The sequence below is a fragment of the Poecilia reticulata genome, linkage group LG6, assembly GCF_000633615.1.
Source record: "Poecilia reticulata strain Guanapo linkage group LG6, Guppy_female_1.0+MT, whole genome shotgun sequence".
In the NCBI taxonomy this organism is placed as follows: Eukaryota; Metazoa; Chordata; class Actinopteri; order Cyprinodontiformes; family Poeciliidae; genus Poecilia; species Poecilia reticulata.
In genome coordinates, this window is record NC_024336.1 from 24,454,822 (window position 1) to 24,473,856 (window position 19,035).

The 19,035-nt window shown below is 38.5% G+C and overlaps 1 protein-coding gene across 1 annotated transcript in view; it reads left to right on the plus strand.

Annotated features, from left to right (window-relative positions):
* Positions 1 to 19,035, plus strand: part of roraa (RAR-related orphan receptor A, paralog a) — a 210,819-nt gene that overhangs the window by 21,319 nt on the left and 170,465 nt on the right. The gene's annotated exons all lie outside the window — the stretch shown is intronic.

The window sequence follows — 19,035 nt, forward strand, 5'->3', positions numbered from 1 at the left end:
GACTAATGATACTAACAAATTGGTGCTGAGTTAACAATTGTTATGTATTCCATTGGATACATTCAATGGTAAAATCAGGTAGATTTTGTTAGTAGTGTGAAAGAAAACTTGCTCGCCAGGCCTGTGCAGTCATCCATTCATGAATTAATCATTTTGAAAGAAAAGTGCAGCCCAAATGGAAGGTGAGGGTAAGCGGCACGATTGGTGTAATGTTCCCTTGAAACAGACTGAAATTAATCTAATAGAAAAGCTCCTGTTTTCTCAGTGTTTAATTTGCAGTCAAATTAAACATTAATTGACTTCTGGTCTTTAAAAGAAACTCGTTTAATTTGGAGAGTGCTGTTCATTGCGAGGTGGTGAGAAAAGCGCTACATCAAGGCTGTCGTGCATTTTTATGATCTGTGTGTTTGGTTTGATTAATGTATGATGGAAAATTAAAAAAAAAATAGCCTTTCATTACCTGAGATGGATTAGTTTCAGATGAAGATAAACACAATGAGGAAATGCTGTAACACCATTAGGTTACAGAGAGGTGAAAAAGTTTTTATCGCCTTTCAGATTTCCCTTTTTTTTTTCTTCTTTTTTTTGGACAAATTCTGATGTTTTGGTAGTTACTCTTTTACATAGACACAGGTTGTTTGCTGTAGCTTTTTTTTTTTTTAATTCACTTCAAACTTTTTCAAAAAGATTATTCAGGTTGTAATTTTCTGACATCAAAATCTGATTGTTCATCTGAGACATAGTGTGACAAATAGGAAAGAAATACTGTCTATACCCAACACTTAGTTTCCTCCTTCGAAACATCCAAGAGTTATCAGACTGCAGTTCCACATGGAGAGTAGCTCCTTGAATAAAACATTTCCAAAGCAGTGGGCAAGAGAGATGTTTTAGGTCCTGTGTGCAAGCCAGCAGTTTTTGGCAGATGAATGTAGGGGTTTTATGAGCCAAGCACCTGGTCAAACTGCAAACAATGAGGGGCTTATGGATTCTCTTTATCCAACAACGACTGAGATGATACCTGGAATGTTAGAGCTCTTGGGGGCCTTTTATAAGAAATGCTGATGCACAATAAAGCTGAAAAAACCACCACTCTATAAGGTGTACACATTCATATTCTAATGTTTCCTTAGAAAATACGCTCTTCTCTCTGTAATGTGACGTTTTTTCCCAATACCTTAAAAGTGCAAAGGTATTTAGTGAAAAATGTTTAAATAATCAATGGAAATAGCTTAAATAAATCTCCATAGATTGCAGTTTCACTGTGGAGGGTCTTGCTGGAGTCTTTAGCAGTGATCTAATAATGAGTTTCACAGATGGGGCTGTTGGCTGAATCTCTGCTGAGTCCACTGTGTATGCAGCATAGAGTGTCAAACGTGTCTCCTGTGCAGCATCATCTCCAGGTTTGCGGAAAGGGTGGCGTCTGCCAGACATGCTGGCAGTCAGTGGGCCTTCTCTCCTGCACTACCTGGGCTGGAGCTCAGCCAGGGTTAATTATAGGGGAGCTCCAGAGTCTTGTGTCACTAAGGATGGTAGACAGAATACTGTCAAACTGCCATGTCCTGTACAGCAAAGACAAGAGGAAAAAGCACACCTGCTTAGCCTGTTTTTTTTTTTTTTTTTTTTTTTTGCTGTGTTTCTTCTCACTATCATTTTGAACTTGAGGGATGGGAAGAAGTTTTCAGATCACTTATGTAATACATAAAAAAAACACTTCTAAGGGTTCCTTTATTTTAATTTACAACCACTAAAGTAGCTGACAGTGCAACAACTAGAATCAGACCCTATTTTTGTGGAATTTCACCCAAAAGTTTTATAGTTCGTTATGATCCGATTTAATGAATTGCTAATAAAAAGAAAATCCCATGAAAAAAGAAATCCTTAGAAAAACTAGTGGAATTTATAACTTCTTTTTCATGGGAAGCATTCTTTTCTGTTGTGCTTTGATAATTTTATAAATAATTAGTTTGTACTTTGTAGTGCACAAAGTATGTGATGAGGCCACGCCTAAATGACATCACACAACCAGGCTTTGGTTTCCCACTTCTTTATTACACTAGAGAAATGGTTCTCAGAGATTTTAGTTTAGCTTTCACAGAAAATTCCCACGTTCATATTATTCTCTGACAAAAACCTTATTTTTACATCACACATTTTTATCTGAATTTAAAAATTCCAACGCTAGTGGGGCCAAATCTTGAAGTTTGACCTGGTGACATTTGATTAACTTATTTACCAGAACGCCTTCAAAGAGATTTTAAGAATAAATTACTATTGACACACAATAGATAATATTTCGTTACAGTACTTTACAGACATTTGAGTTTCTTAGCAAATTAGCATGTCAACCTGTCATTGTTGGCTTAAGAAATCATTTTCAAAAATATTTTTGATGAACTTTCATTTGTGAATTGCCAGCATCCAGTTTTCCATCGATCTACACTGATCTGGCTTTTCTCCAAAATAAAAGTTTATTCCTTCAGTTTTTTGTAGTTAAACATGTGTCTAGTCATTGCAAGCTGGTGCACATTGGCCTAGAAAAAAAAGAACAGCTTGTGTTTCAGAAGTTTCCACTTCTGACAAGTTATTTTTAAGGTGCCCCATTTCCGCCATTGTTGTGGCATTGTTTTGACCTTACACGGAACAATTTTTCCAGAGTCAAATTAGCTTTCACTATTCGAAGAAATCTTGTAGCATAATGGCTTGACGGTTCTGTCTGTGAAATATAAAGAAATGGAGGGCCGTGCCATCGGGGTTAATAATATTCCTTCTCTTCAACAAGTACCCTGGGATCCTAGGTGTCCTTGAAAGCAAACGGCGTCTCGCTTATGCCCGGCATCTCTCGGCACTCGTGGGTAATAGGAGTCTACTTTTCCAACTCTGTGCACTTTGTATTAGTCTCCTTCCTCTGGTTAAGTTAAAACAATCCGGAATTTTCTTTTCCTTTTTCGAGTCTTGCTGAAATATTAACTAATAAAGACAATTGGGAAAGCCCTTTTGCTTTTACTGATATAATCTTGCTGAGGAAAAAAAAAAAAAAAAAGAATCCTGTTTTGCAAGCGATTCATTGCAGTTCATTAGTCTTTCGAATGCACAAGCGTGAGAACTAACGTCAGGCTTCATGCAAGTCAATGAGCACCTGGAGTGCTTTTCCCAACGGCCGCTAAGTGTGCGCGGCTCGAGACTACCAGGGAACTGCAGCAAGGTCTCCCAACCTGCTTTGATAGGACAAAGTCAGTAAGGCTCCTCGAAGAGATGCTTGGCCCCGCTGAGGTTTACACAGGCTGTTTGTTTCCCCCTTCTCTCGAACAACGCGGATCTTAGATCCCTGTCTGTGCCCAGCCTGCTGGGAATTGGGGTGTTAGATACAACAAAAAAGGTGACTGAGAAGTGCTGAGCCCCGGATTATGATTTATTTATCTGCTCTCCTTTAAATTCTAAACTAATGGTGCGGGGCTGCGGTGCATGCTTTGGGGATTAATCTTAAAACACTGAACAATTCAGATTCACCAAAGTATTGTCTGCTCCACCTGACAGAGAACAGACAATGTGGTGCCACGATCTGGTAACAAAGGCACAAGGAACAAAGGCTTTAGAGTCAAAAGTTCAAAAAAATGAGGTCACGGACAAAAAGTGTATAGTTTATCTCTTTGAAGTGGACTGTACTTTAGTACTGGTCAGCAAGCTTTTATAGAAGCTGAAAAAAGAGGAAAAGCAGCCCCTGATATCAGTCATTTGAGAGCTATGAAATACTTATACATACATTAGTTTGTTTCTACTTACAACATACTCAAAAATGAAAAAAAAAAAGTGAAAATCAACTGTTCTGGTACAGTAGTGGCCTCAGGTGTACTTTTCTACCACGAAAATTTATCCTATCCGGGAGGAGAGACATACTTTTTTTGCCAGACATTTCTTTGGCAGCCTTCTCCACTTGACTTGGCGGCTGTGTCTTTGCACCAAACTGCGCAGCCAACAAGATGGTTAAAGACGCAACAATGTTGAGGTGTGCTCACGACAGAAGGTGTCAGATCATCATTTACGATGGCTTTCCACTCAACAAATTGTTTCGTGGTGCGTTTTCTGTGATTTACGATTCAAAGACGTATTCACACCCTTTGAATGTTTCATCACGTTTCAACTATAAGCTTGGGCGAGTTTTATTGGAGATTTGTGACAAATACAAAGGGAGCTGTAATAAAAACAACAAGGGTTTTTGATTTTTCTTTGATACCCCTAAATAAAATCCAGTGCCTGTCCTATGATTAAGACACCACCAAGCTAGAAAGTAGGCTTCAACTGTGAGTAATTTAATCTGAGAATGAATCCATCTGTTCTCACAATGCTAAGGCGCAGTATATAAGAAGCATCACAATTTCCCTAAGATGAATTCATATTTCATCAGTTTATAGGTGGACAGAATAGGTCTCTGGAAGAGACAGAAGATGAATTTATGAAGGTGTTCATGCTGTATCATGCACCAAAGCACATTGTGTGCAGTTTAAGATTTTACTTTCTCCACTTTGCAATCAGCTGCATTCCAGAGCCACATGATAGCTGCATATGAAGTCAATTACACGCAACCATTCCCCCATGGTGACACACTGTCCCTTTGACTGTCTTTCATTTTGAGATATTTTCTTAACTTTGATATAAAGGCCATTCACCAATCCATATGTTTCAGTTTATAGACTGGTGTCTGGGGTAGTTCAAGTCATAGTTAAAGTAGATCATAGGTATGATTGGAAAATGAATGCAACAAATCTTTAACATATTTTTACTGATCTGCAATGTCTTACAAGAGTTTAAGTCTACCATTTTATGAGGGGACTTTACTTGATAGATCAATTTGAAGGAAAACCACACAAATTGGCAAGTCTACTAAGGAGAGCATTAATCTGGGAAATAATTAACATTTTAATTATATTTTTTCTGAAAAGTGTAACATTCCTTTTTATTGAACGCCCTTTACTAACACATGATAATAAAATCCAGGTCCGTCAAAAGCCAAACTGATTATTTTTAACAGTAATAAATTGGTAAAAAAAAACAAAAAGAAAAAACAAAAGGGTGAAAGTGGGTAAACGTGTTGGCGTGGTTATTCAACTATAGTGCTTTTACGTTTTACAAAGCAAACTCAAAATGCCACTAAACGTGGGTCTGAATTTTGACTTTGTTGCACTGCCAGTCTAGGAGTTCCTTTTTTAAAGAGCTGGTAAGTGAGAGGCTAAAGCTGCTTCTCTGTCCATTAGAGCAGAACCGCTATCCTTCACCTGACAAAGTTTGGGAAAGGACACGGATGTTTCCAGTCTACTTCATAGAGTTCAGCCCCACTCCGCCTTGGGAGCCCAAGTTTTGCGCTTGAAGAGCGGATGTGAGGGGTAAATGGGACAGGGGTGATGGGCCGTTGGGGTGGGGGGGGTCTGTGTGAGCAGACGCGGATGCGAGGATGCGAATAGACGATCTAAAATAAGAAGTAGCCCCTTGGTCAGAGTCGTGGCAGATGGAGGCTCAAAGAATGAAATGATGCCAGCATTCTTTGTGCAGTCCGGTGCCAGCAGTGCACTCGACGGACCGCCTGAGACCTGGGGAGGGTCGATGTGATAAGACAGCTGCCTGAGCCTAACCTCCACAAGGTCATTATGGCCAGTGTTGAGCATGGCTTTGATATAAACTGATAACTGACTTAACTAAAAACCTTTCAGTTGACTCACTCCATGAAGTAATTTTAGATAAGATGAATTTAGTCGTGTGAGGAACAGAATATATTAGGCATGTTATATATATATATATATATATATACAGGAGGCACCCTGGATTTGGAGAACAAAAAATGAGCTCAAAGCCACAAAACTTAAAAGATGTGTTTTCCAAGAAACTTTATCAACTTTTGCACAATTTGTAGCAAATGGCGAGGAAGTTGGATTTGGTATGAGAGATTTAAGCATCTTCACCCTCTTTCTGAACCCCGTTTTAAATGAGCTACCCAGTATATCAAAGCAAAAAATTAGCATGGAGAAAGTTTGGAGGTGCTAATGACTTTGACTGTCCCTGTGGAAAGGCTTACTGTTCCAGAGAAGTTGTGGAGCAGCAAGAGTGTGTGCGTCTGTGCTACGGAGCGGGAGCAGTGTGATTCACTAGTTAATAAATCATGCCAGATGAGTTTATCATGAAGATACAGAAGCTCCTCTGGGTCCTGAGCTAACAGCGAGTATCTGGGAGCTGGTACAACGCATGATGAAATGCCGTTGTCATGTATATCATTTTTATAGCCCCCAACTTTTTACCTTCATCGCTGTCAACGGGGCAGGATGAGTGACTGTGTATCAAATATCCCAGCGTGCTTTAAGGGAGGAGCTGGCTGACTTATGAAACTTAAAAGCTCTCTGCTAACGAGCTAAGTTCCCTGCCACAGTACCTTAAAATCAGTTTTTATCTCCCTAATCCTTTTTGATTATCTGCTGGCAACAAATTAGCCATTCTTGTTTACCATAATTGAGTTCTTCGATGAGCTTTACTGCTTAACTTTCTCATCTTTTCTTTCACAGGAGGGGTATTGATAGTATCTTTCTGGTTCGCGTAGAAAATGTTCTTATCTTTATGCAGATGAAACAGCTTGTCATCCATTGGGGAGGGCGCTTGGATAATGATCCATAAATTGACTTGATAAGTTTTGACTTAGTGACTAAATGAGCCACTTGTAACAACATTACTTCAACATAGCGCATCCTCAAGTAAAAATTAAAAAATAAAAAACAGACTTGTCTCTTGTCCTCATATCAAAATTGTATTTCTGAGAAAATATTTTTTTCATATTGGATGGAAACTCTTTGGAATGACATTGAAGGCAGGAACGGGCAGGGCACCATTCCTCTTGCACTCCTCCCAGGGAATAAAAGTCAGTGTAACGGCTATCTCAGCTAATGACTTGGGAGAACAAACCTTGGTCTCTTAACATCTAAGACTTATTATTTTTAGCTCGGGCCAACGCCAAGCTTATCCCTCTTACAGGGGAACGGGTTTTGTGATATCAGATGTGGAAATTAAAGCTAAATGACTTAAGGGGAAGATTGCCCATGTTGCAAGTAGGCTATTCTGACCTTCAATAAAGCTGAGCTTGACATGAACCCCCCTCTTCTTTTTTTTCTTCTTCACTCAAGTGTTCTCAGATGATAATCTGCCACTGTGGTTATCCACTTTTGCCCTGAAAAAAATGTACACTGTCTTTCTGTAGGACCGTTGCTTAGAAGATGTGTTCAATGCACGTGTTGGAAGGTGTTGGTCTACCAGATGATCAATAAAGTTTGTGGTAATGTCAGAAAAATCACATTATTTTCAGTTTTATACTGTCATATTAGTTATTTCCATTGTGAAGCAGAGGTTTTTGTGTAAATATTTGATTGAAGATATCCCAATAATTAAGTCTCGAACGTAAACGGCAAGAAGAAGAAAAAAAAAAAAACTCCAGATGGAGAACTATTATTTAGAAACCGTTTACTTGGTAGAAGCTTTTGTCTTTCAGGTTATTTTTTGCTACGCCCAGTCTCACCTCTGCTTCTTTTACAATACAGCAGAACTCAGAGCTACAAAGTTGATGTTTTTGACTCTATGAAGTAATGAACTGAAATGCTGCACATAAGGGAAGATCTCTCAAGCTCCACTTTCAAGGGGATTTTGGAATACATTTGGCAAGAAATGTTTATGATGCCAAAGACCAGGGGTTGGCTTCTCATTAGCTGATCTACTCATTGCAAGTGCATTAGTCTTTTGGGTTAATCTTCAAACGTTCCCATATTTATCCCCATCAAATGGCAGTGACCGCCTGCGACACCCTTGTGTGCATTCGGGGAACTTGCTTGGTTAAATGCAGCAGAATAAATGGGGAAATGTGAGCTAAACTTCACGAGATCAAACACAGTGGTGAATGTACAGACTCTGGCAAGTGTTCTGAGTGTGGTGCATTATTCATGCGTCTTCAACATGGGGTTTCTAATGAGAGTCTGGTGGCTTTATTTGGGGTTGGAGTTATGAAAAGCAAGTGTGACCTGGACTTTAGTAAAATGGTCAAAATGGGCCAGCTAAGTTAGTCAGAATTTTAATTTTGAGTTTTAATTAAGGACCTTGAATTGATCACAAACTTGTGTTTCTTTTTTTTTTTTTCCGTCTTACAATTATGACTCTGCAATCATTTGTCAAGCATACTTTTACAGCATTGAGCATTAGCAGGGGAAAAAAATAGATCATTCTATATTCTGTGGTTTTCTTCTAAAGCATATTTTTACACTTCAAAAGTTTCCTAATAGCACAATAGGCCATTTCATAAAAATTCTGTGGATTTGACACCCCCTCTGGAGAGTTGCTTTCACATCAAGCAGCTACGGCCTGTGGTTAAATGCTAAAATTTACTGCTAGCGTTGTAATAAGCCAGTGCAACAAAATAAGGATTATCACCCTGCGGCACGCTGGTTCAGTAGGAGGACGCCGAAGCAAAGGCTGAGCATCCATTCCATTAACACCATATATCCCTTGAAGAGTAAGCAGCAGGCTGCAACTGAGCATATTGTCTTCATTCTCAAATCAGAGCAGGCAATAACATATTCAGACTGAAGGGCCTCAATTAGACACTTTAAAACTCTGTGTAATTGGCATCTTTCTGCAGATCGCCTGTGGATATGTAATGCTCAAATTAACACAGCTCAACTTTCTGTCTGTAGTGCTGTGATTGTCGCGCAGCTCCGTGGCAGCAAGGTAACAGACGCCGGGATTTTTAACGTTTCTGTCGCGGTTCAGTCAGGCATCCTATACTTTTCAGTCAGGTCCTCTGCATGTCGAACATTGTGCACTCATGCCACAGCGTTGCACATGTGTGGTCTACGTAGTGCACACATTACACACATGAGTGAGGGAACGTACACATTTATACAGAAATGCAGTTGAGAGCACTTCTGCACATATTCACTAGAAGCTATTTGTTCATTTTTAATTCCAGTCACATTTTTAATTATTTACTCTCGGTTATATTTATTTCAGCAAACATAGGCCTATTTTGTTTTTTTTCTACACTTGCATGAATAATTGCTGTCATCTTGACAAATGGTAACGCTAACCTTTCGAAAACGGAATGGTTACTTGGGCTCCGACAGAGTGACTTCATAGGTTTTACCAACAGTGTAACTTACAAGTAACCTGACCTCAGTCAGTTCAATTATATAAAACTGTCGACCTACTGTCTTTGTTCATTTTCTGTGAATGATTAGTTTTAATCTCCGATAGTTAATAACATTATTGTATCAGTCTTACTACTACATTTAATTCACTTACGACACAGAAAGTGATTTGGTTTTTTACTGTATTTTTATTTCCTTTCCATTGCATTAATAGCAGTACTAGCTAAAAATGACCACGTATTTTTTAGCAACATACCGAACAAAACATTATTTTTGAAGTTGAGTTGCATATTTTTACATGTCGTTGCCGTTAACAGAAATTAATGCACTCAAGGCATTGGTCGCTATGGTATTCAAACTGTAGGAAACCCTTGGGCAAAAAATATTTACATTTTATGTAACTACTAGAACTGCACAATATAAAAAATTATATAGTAGATCTATTTTTAGAACTTTTTGGCCGCATTTCAGGGCCACTGGAGTCCACCCAACTGGCCAAATATATGACAAATGTCCAATGTCAGAGTGCTTGACACTTGAAATATAATATGCTACCAAATACTGCATCATCGCTGTCCTTAGTGAGAATTGCAAGCAGTAATATTGCTATTTGATATATATGTTTTTATATCTAGTTATTATTGTTTTGAAAAATAGTTGGACATTTGCACTATCTGTTATTTATATACAAAATGTATGTATGAAATGTAATGTACATACACACACAATTTTGAAATACACACTTAAGAATGTGTGAACACAATTGAATCTAGATGGCCGTAAACCTAAATATTAATGTAAGCTAAGTTTGAATACAGTACAAACGTAAAAGCAGGAAGTATGTAGTATACGTTTCTACTATTCTTTTTTATAACGTAGAAGTGTTGGCGGCTCAACAAGCTGATCTTGTTACATATGTTTAGCCGAGGTTTCTCAACAACGGGAAAACTTGTTGCTCCAGTTGACTCTTATTTTATCAAGAGATATTCTAACTTATTTAGGTGATTGCTAATCCATCTGTTTTCTATACCAGCATAATCCTTGCAGGATCATGAAGGAGTGATGTAGTCCATCTCCGGTGGCGAGTGGGTAAGAGGCAGACAGGCAGTTTGTCTTAGGCCAGCACTGAGAAGCATAACCATGCCCACAAACTCTAACATAAGGGAAAATCACAATAACCTAACTCCAAGCAGAAAGTCCCTGGTTGGGATTTGATTCTAGGACCATCTTGATAAAAGACAACAGTGCAAACAACAGTGCTATTGTGCAACTGCTTGTTTATTCTGAAATTATAATTATATTTAATGGTTATTCGGGAAATTCTTTCATGTTCATACATAACAAATTTTGAATTGCACTTTGAATTGTGTGTGTGTGTTTCTTTTTACCTTATTCACAGGGAGAACATGGAAACTTCCTGAGAAAAAGACTCCAAGTGGAGTTTCGAACCCATGACCTTATTGTTATTCCTAATAAAAGTTCTAGTGAGACACTTAAACATACTGTAAGATAAAAAAAAATGTGGTTTGGTAGCTTTTACATTGTGAAACTTGGGTGTTACTTAGAACCAGAAACTTCATCATGCTAATTTTTTATTATGAGTTATGTTATAGCCTCATTATCCATCTGTACGGAAGTGTTCCTTATGATTTTAGTGGCAGACATTTAGACTTAACTATGCTTCCTCTGTGTAAGTCTAGCACAGAGCAAAGTATGTGCCAAAAATATTTGGGAAATATTTTTCTTTGGATGGTGAAGTTGAATTGTGGAATTTAGAGGAAATTATTTTTGACTGCACAATTTGTTTGAGAGGCAATCATCAGAAGTGACAGCCAAACCGACTTTTAAACTTTCTTCTAAGGGCTGGTAGATCGTTTTCGAATTTGGGCACAATGTGTGGAACTGTCAAGTGGATAACCGCAATGCTGAAGTATCTATGAGCCCCACACTACATGATGGAAACATCCTGATCCTTGCAGAAGCTACTGTTTCCGCTGTCCAAATTAGCTCTATTGCAACCCCTTGCTGCTTCGTTGCAGCCATGTAGACAGGCCTGACTGCTCTCCAATCCAAACATGTCAACCTCGCCATGTCTTTTCTGTAGGCACAAGTAGCCCTGTGCTTGTCTCAAAGGAACAAACACGTGCAGCAAAGGAAAAGCCCAAACCTCTGCCTCAAGAGTGTGAGTCTTCTTAGTTTAAAGAGCATGGCTTCCAGGAGGGACCTAGTTAGTGGCCAGGACCCACAGAGCCCACAGCCAGCAGCTGATGGGCCATAAGAGAGGGCTTGTCACATCTGCCCTGTTTAAGGAGCAGCTGGGGGTCTGTTTCAGGCAGGGGTCTATGCTTGTGGATCAGACAGTGGTTCTGTCTTTGTGACGCCATGCTGCTATCCTCATAAATGTTTCAGTGAAATGCTGTGAGGTCTTCCTGGAGAGCTGGGTGTAATCCTGCTTTCCTGAAGCCATGCTGCTTCACCTTGCCACAGGGATGTGGTCTCTCATCGAGGGGGCTGAGATGTGGTCAAGCAGAAGAAGATATTGAACTTCCTGGGGAGGGCGCTTTAGTTTCTTCCCAAGCGTGTTTTAAAGTCAGATGGGATTAAAGCTTTTTTTTTTCTCCCCCTCCTCCCTTTCTTGCATTCATTGTATTGAAATTCTGTCAGCTCAATGTCTTTCGTTGGCTTTTTGCTTTAGTGTGCATCTCAAACAGTACTCTGCACTTGCAGCACTGCTTAGTCAGACGAGCACCATTCAAAGCAGTGCTAATGAGGTTTTGTTCTATGTAAAACTGCACTGGCACTTCAGTCAATTTTTACAGCTTTACTTTGTTTTCCCGACTTGAACAGTGCACAGATGATCAGAAGTGACAAATGCTAAATTTCACATTTATTTGTCACTTTTAGTGATTTATTTGAACTATTATTTTAGGGTAGATTGAGTGTATGACTTTAAAATCATTGTGCCTTTGCATAATATACAAATAATTTGAAACGGTGTGTTTTACATAAATGTCTCTTGGTAAGTTGCCTAGAAACCACCTGAACCCATCAATAAGCTGTTGGTATAATTCTGGCTGGTATTAGAGCTCACTTTGTAAAATGTATTTGAATTTGTCACTTTTCCGGCTTTGAGGCCAGCTTTTTTTGGTAAAAAAATTACACTAACTGTGTGGAAAATATATAATACCTACCTTCCTCCATTAAAGTTTGTATGTGAATAAAATCGCAACTGTTTCCCTGTGAAAAAAAAATATAAAAGAAGCACTGGAGCTACTGCTTCTTCCACTTGCTGACCAAGTAAAGGTTACGTTTGCATAATTATCTCTTAAATTGTTGGACCTTTGCCAGCGTGCAGGCTTTTTTTTTTTTTTTCAAGCTGCAGAGTTCACATTAAATTTGTTACAGAGATACGGGGGAAGATATTACAAGGCAGACAAAGTGCAAACTCAAGGAGTTCTATGGGTTAACCTGATAATAGTTTGCGCTCGTAAACACTTTTATGCCCACACGCATTAATGCGAGATCATTTGCAAAACTATTTAAAATAAATCAAGATGCTCTTTAGTGACAAGAATACCTGCGATGATTAAGGGAGTTTATTAAGTTACTGAAAATAAAATATGGGTTTTAGGGAAAGGCAGGAGTTCAGTAACATCATCTGTTCCACCTAATTAACTTAAATATCATCAGTGTGCCAGGAACATCTTACCTACGTTCTGTAAGGTTCATCATATAGTTGATTGTCTTTAATAATAAGTAAATATGAACTTTTTAATCAGAAGAGATTGTGTCTCCAGTGAACAACAACACATGTGGGAGGAGGGGGCGGGAGGTCCCATCTGCGTTTTTACAGTCCAGTGACGGTGGAAGAGCAATAATGCCCCTCCCCCTTTCCTGAACGCCTCGCTTCCTCCCCCGACTCCATCCTGTTTTCATCTCCCAGGCTTCAGCTGCGGCCCTCTGAAATGTTCTGCTGCTGGACAATTAACTGAGAGACTGTGAACCGTGATTCATGTAATTAATATTACATGCACAGGTAGTGGAGGAAAGATTAAAAAAAGAAAATGGAAACAAAGTTAAATTTAATTGAATCAATCCCCAGGAACGGGTCAGAGAAGCACGCTGGTTGTACGGTGCAATGCAGAAATATTCAAATGATTTGAATTATTTCCCCATTTTGTCACATTACAACCATAAGTTTCAATGAGTTTCATCAGATTTTCAGGTGATGCCTAAACGCTACTATTATGAAGTGGGAGATTAAACACGATTTTTTAGTTTGTTTTTTTTATCCAGAAATAAAAACGACATAAGTATGGAGTGCATTTGTATTGTAACACCTATAAATATCTATATATTGTATGTCTGGGTCATTCTAACACATGATATTCCTTTATTCTACAGCATTCAATTATGACTCTACCTGTTTGTAAGAAGGTAACTTTCTAACCTAGTCTCAAGTCGTTTCACAGCCTTTAAGGCCTAATTCATATGTCCTCATATTATCTTGTCGTCATCTTATCTGCCACCCAGGATCACATGGAATTGCACAGAGACATCGACCAATTAAACGTGGTGCCCTCTCTCTGATCTGTATTGAAAGAGTTAACGGTGGCAATGTTCTTAACAGGAAGAGGGACCCCTAAAATCATATTCTGCTTCAGGCCCTATACGAGCTTCTGCCAGCCCTGCATGATGAGCTAAAGCCACAGCACTGCGCACCTCTGCTGCATGCGAGGGACACTGAGGGAGATTCAGTTTTTGTGTCACGAGTGTGGAAAGACGAGGCTTTTCCGTTTTGTGACTGCTGATAGTTTAATTAGAGGACATTTGTTTTCGTAACCTGGGCTTTATGGGACAGGATTTCTGATCTCCAATCTTCTTTGTCAGCCGGCTGTCCCCGTAGCACTCGTTCATGTGTTCACAAGTCCACCCCGCGGTCGTGTGCTGAGCAGATTTTTTTAAGCGCTTGACTGGAGCAGAGGAGAGGTAGAGAAGGCGTTTGATATGGGATAGTTTGGGGGCATTAATGGCAAAACAACTGTGTGAAACGTTACTACAGCAACAAGCTCCTCTAAAGGCTAAACCACCGGCCTCCTAACCTAATATGCCAGTCCACCCATGGATGTTGTTCACACCTTGGAATCATCACTTAGTTTTAGGAAAATCTGTGTGGTTCAATAAACCGTCTAGTAGTGAATACAGACATAGATGGTAACTTAACGGGTTTTGTGTTTAGCTCCAGCACATCTTCCCAATATTTCAGTCCAGCTTTCTCATGAAAATTGACTAACAGGTGAGACAGGGGAAGCATACACATGCATGACAAACAATTTTTAGCATTACATTAGTACAAAAAGGAATTATAAAGCGGATATCTTTTTCTGTCTGCTTCTTTTTGCTGGTCTGTAGCAAACATGCCTATAGAATACATTGAAATATGTAATTTTATAGTCATCAAATAGTGAAAAAAAGGTTTATGGGATGTAAATACTTTTGTTGGGCACATAATGTCTTATTTCATGTCATCAAGTGCAGATGAAAAAAGGTGAGAGTGTTTGTGATTGAACTCTTCTAAAACACGTCCACACGCTGAACTTCCCTCTGCGAGACTGCCTTCAACTATGCATTTATCTTTTCTCTCTGTGCTGGCTTTGTGTCGTGGGAAATGCAGTATTTAGGAGGAACTGTGCAAGAGACTGTTGAATCAGTAACTTTGTTCCATATGACAATGTCTGAGCTCTGCGGGGTGTTGTGCCTTGGCATGCAGCCTCAGTTATCCCTTAATGGCAAAACTTGCACTCACTGTGTGTGTCGACTCGCACATCAGTGGTGGGTAGAAGACTTCTTTGAAACTGCCTATAGTATGAGTGTTTGTGCCCACTGCTGCTGCATTTGCGGCGTTGGGCAGCCTCTGATCAGCCTGAGCCTTGCCTGCAGAGAGCTGGCGCAGCCTCGTATCCTATTCTGTGTTCAAAGGTAAAGTAGACCTCTCACAGGCCCTCGTCTTTGATGTGCTCTTCGACACCAGAGTCGCATCTTTGCGACTGTGTATCTTCTGACAGAAGAGAATAAAGAAAGGAGTCGAGAAAATTCATTTACAAAGAGCAGCGTATTTAAAAAAACTTGTTTTATATCTTAAATTGGCCTGTTTCTTGAGCTTGTTGATGTTATTCAGAAGAAAGGCACAACGGCAGCAGGACAAAGTGGAGAATTAGAAGAGCTGCTGCATTTAAGCCTCCAGCGCTGGTTGGTTGAAAATCTGAGCCAGGATTAGCTGTAGAACAATGGTTTCCCCACAATGAGCATCCACCATTCAGCACATTACTATAGGGTATCTCACCTACAGAATAAACCCCAGATCGGAAATAAATTTACCACTTCAACATAAACCAATGAGCTCAAATGACTGTTTATCATCGTAGATTGTGTGGTATTTCAGTTGAAATTCAGACTCAAAATATTGCAACATCAATCTTGCAGGTTTAATTTCACCATTTAAATGACAGGAAAATGATGGAAATGATCTACACGAGGGGCTATGCTTAACATCAGTCTGCTTGGAATGTGGTCAGCCAAAGTTGAAATGCAGAACAAATTAAATCAAATTCATTTCGGCACGAGAAGTCTCTGACCACCGCGGCATCTCGGAGGAGTCTCTGTCTTAATGATTTATATCACCGCAAAGACCTCTTGAGATTTTGCAGTTGAGGCTGATATGCAAGGCGTTGTTTCATTGTTGCAAATGAGTATCCCTTGGACACCTAATGCAGGAATGATGTGGAGATGAGGAGCTGAGGTGATGGCTCTGTGCTGGCCCTTTTGGAAAAATCATGTCAATTTTTGTGAAAAGAAAACCATATGTCTTAATTCACAGGGATAGCCTAAATCATTTAGTTTGGTTTTCTGCATATTCACCTCAGCCATAAGGATGAATAACTCAGACACTGAGTTTGGGTTGGTGAGTCAGTGTTTGTTTTCATTGGTTGTCATGAAAACAAAGCAGGGCGGGGAACAGGGTAGACCTCTCTGCGTAGCTGCACTCCCATGTGTTAAGCTCAGATAAAGTCTGAATTCAAAGTCCACTGATGACGACGATGATGATGATTACCATTCTTTCTCGTCTCTAGATTCTAAATCAAAGTGACTTATAAAGTGAAGTACCTTTCAGTTCTTTTAAAGAAAAGAGTAACAGTAGATTTTTTTTTCTAAAACGGCACCTTTCAACTGTTTTTATATTCAGTTTTTATATTTAAAACATAAGTGTATTTAATAACTATCTTTTATAATAGATCAGATAATAGACCAGGATTCTCTGGTGGCATAAAAAAACTGCCTTTCATAGGACAGCAGTAAATAAATCCAGTTGAGAATTTGTGAAAAGACTTTGAAACTGATGCTCAAAGACGGTCTCTTTTTGGTCTGGCTGAGTTTTCTTGGCTCGTGTCTTGAGATGCAGCTTCAAATTCCCACCTAATGCTCTTTTTTTCTCGGTGCCATCTATTTTTTAAAATACTGCTGTGGCTTCTGCAGCAAAACAGCCAGACAACATGATGTTACCACCTCTGTACTTCACAGCTGGGATGGTCTTTCTTGGGAGTCAAATTTGTGGAGGTTGACAATTCTCTATCTGATGCTGATTCCCCCCCCCCACTAATATCTTGTCACACAAGAGAGCTTGCATGTTAAATGTTGCAATAAAATTCATAGGCATGCTTCCATTTACCTCAAATGTTGTGCTTTAGCTGGTCAAAAGCCATGTTTTCATCATCTGGGCTTCCCCAAAATGTTTAGAGGTGTAACAATAAAGGAGTTTGTTAACTTTTGAGGTTGAAAAAGATTTATTAACAAATGTTCTTTACACAATCCACTTCACAATTGTTCACTGTTTTGCGTTGGTCTGTCACATAAAATACCCGTAATATACCAAGATGTGAGATTCTAAAGTGAAAAGGTTACGAAGGTGTGGATATTATTGAATGACTCAATTAGTGCTAAGATGGAATAATTATATGGCATAATCACAGCACACTGTAATGCTGACGTCAGTCACGCAAACACAGCCAGCAGATCTTTAAAAACATACTTCTGTTGACATTTTAAAGCTCTGCTGATTAACAATGGAATAATTGTCACTTGACTAGATTGCTCTTAGCTCCGAGTATCATAATTATCTTTATGTTAACCAATATGTTACCTCATTCGTGTCCCAGTGGCACAATGTGGTTGAATGTTTTTGACATATTTATGTACAATGCTCATCATGTTCAGTTAATGAAAAGTGAACAAAAACAAAGTTCTTTACATCTCGACTCCTTGGCAGTATTAAAAGCAAAATAATTTTATTTTCTACATTATTGAGTGTTTTATTATTTTGTTAGTAAATGCTCAAACCACAGACCGTATAGATATCATTTGCATATCCCCGTTTTATTGTGTATTGATACTGCTGAAGGTGTTTCATTTCTAAACGTCGATTTCCCGTACTACTCTGTTTGAGGGGAGAGTAGTATGGGAACCTCAAAGCAACACTATTTTCATTTAACTGGCTCTAAAATAAAAACATGAAATTATCTTAGGGGTTGTACATTGTCTCTAACAATTTGAGTTCTTGACAAAAAATAAATAAATAAATAAATAATGGATTTTAATCTGATCTTTTTCTCTGTCTGAACAAGGATGAAAAAAAAATATCTCCACGATTTATTCTTTACTTTAACATCTAGGATGCTATCCTTTTATCTTTACATTATCACACTGAAATTTGGATGTTTTCCCATCTCACTTCTTATTCACTGACACAACTCAAATTTAAATTGACAAAGATTCATCAGTTTAAATATGAAGTTTATTTTCTGTTTTGTTTATTTTGTCCTGCTGTATTTCACCTTGGTTCGAGTGTAGTTACGAAAAAAATGACACTAACAAAATACTACTTATCCCACACTGCAATAGAGAAAGGCTTTATTTTTAGTTTGGGATGGATAACATTAAAATTATTTTTATTTATAGATCTATTTTTAGCTTGTCCAGATGCTTAGCTCGGTTATAAAAAAAAAAAAAAATCTTTCTAATAGTTGTGTTCTGGAATATTCCAAAAAAAAAAAAACAATCTTTTTTACTGTCCAAAATATCATCAAAACCTAGATATAAATGTGCCAAACATAGTTTTTGAAACGGAAGATTTTAGAAACCCCAAATATTATTCATATGAAAACATAAATTCTGTTAGAATAAATAAACTTTTTAATAGTAATGAAATTGTAGTGATGTCCAGACTGAATTCTTATTGAGGGATTTGTACTGAAAAATAATGTGTGGTTCAGGTCATTTAACTAATCACAATGTCCTGATTCCAGCAAGACACTGCTTTCAGATTCATACCAAAGACGTCTTTTTTTTTTCTTCTTTTTCAAATGCATTTAAAATTTAAGCTGTGGCTCAGTTAAAACACGAGTAAATTTTTCATGTGTGTTGGCAGAAACTAAAATCTAGATAAAGAAATATGTGAATATGTACATCAGGTGGATGGATTCCCCAGTTCAAATTGAGGTTAATGGTACTCCCTGACAGATGTGTATGCACATAACTTATTTGGTAACATGCTATCCAAGTTTACTTTAAACACTGATCACATTGCAGTGATATGATTATAACTTAGTCAGTGACTCCCAAGTGGCAAAAATGATCCATTATTCCATTATTGCACCTTTAATATCTTTGCAGTGCAGCAATAATCCCCCTTAGCCCACAACACTAAGTGCAGTTGTAATTTTCTGCTTCTGTAAGCTTCTGAATAGAGGGGGAAAAAACTACACACACACAGGCACATATGTATGTATATATATATATATATATATATATATATATA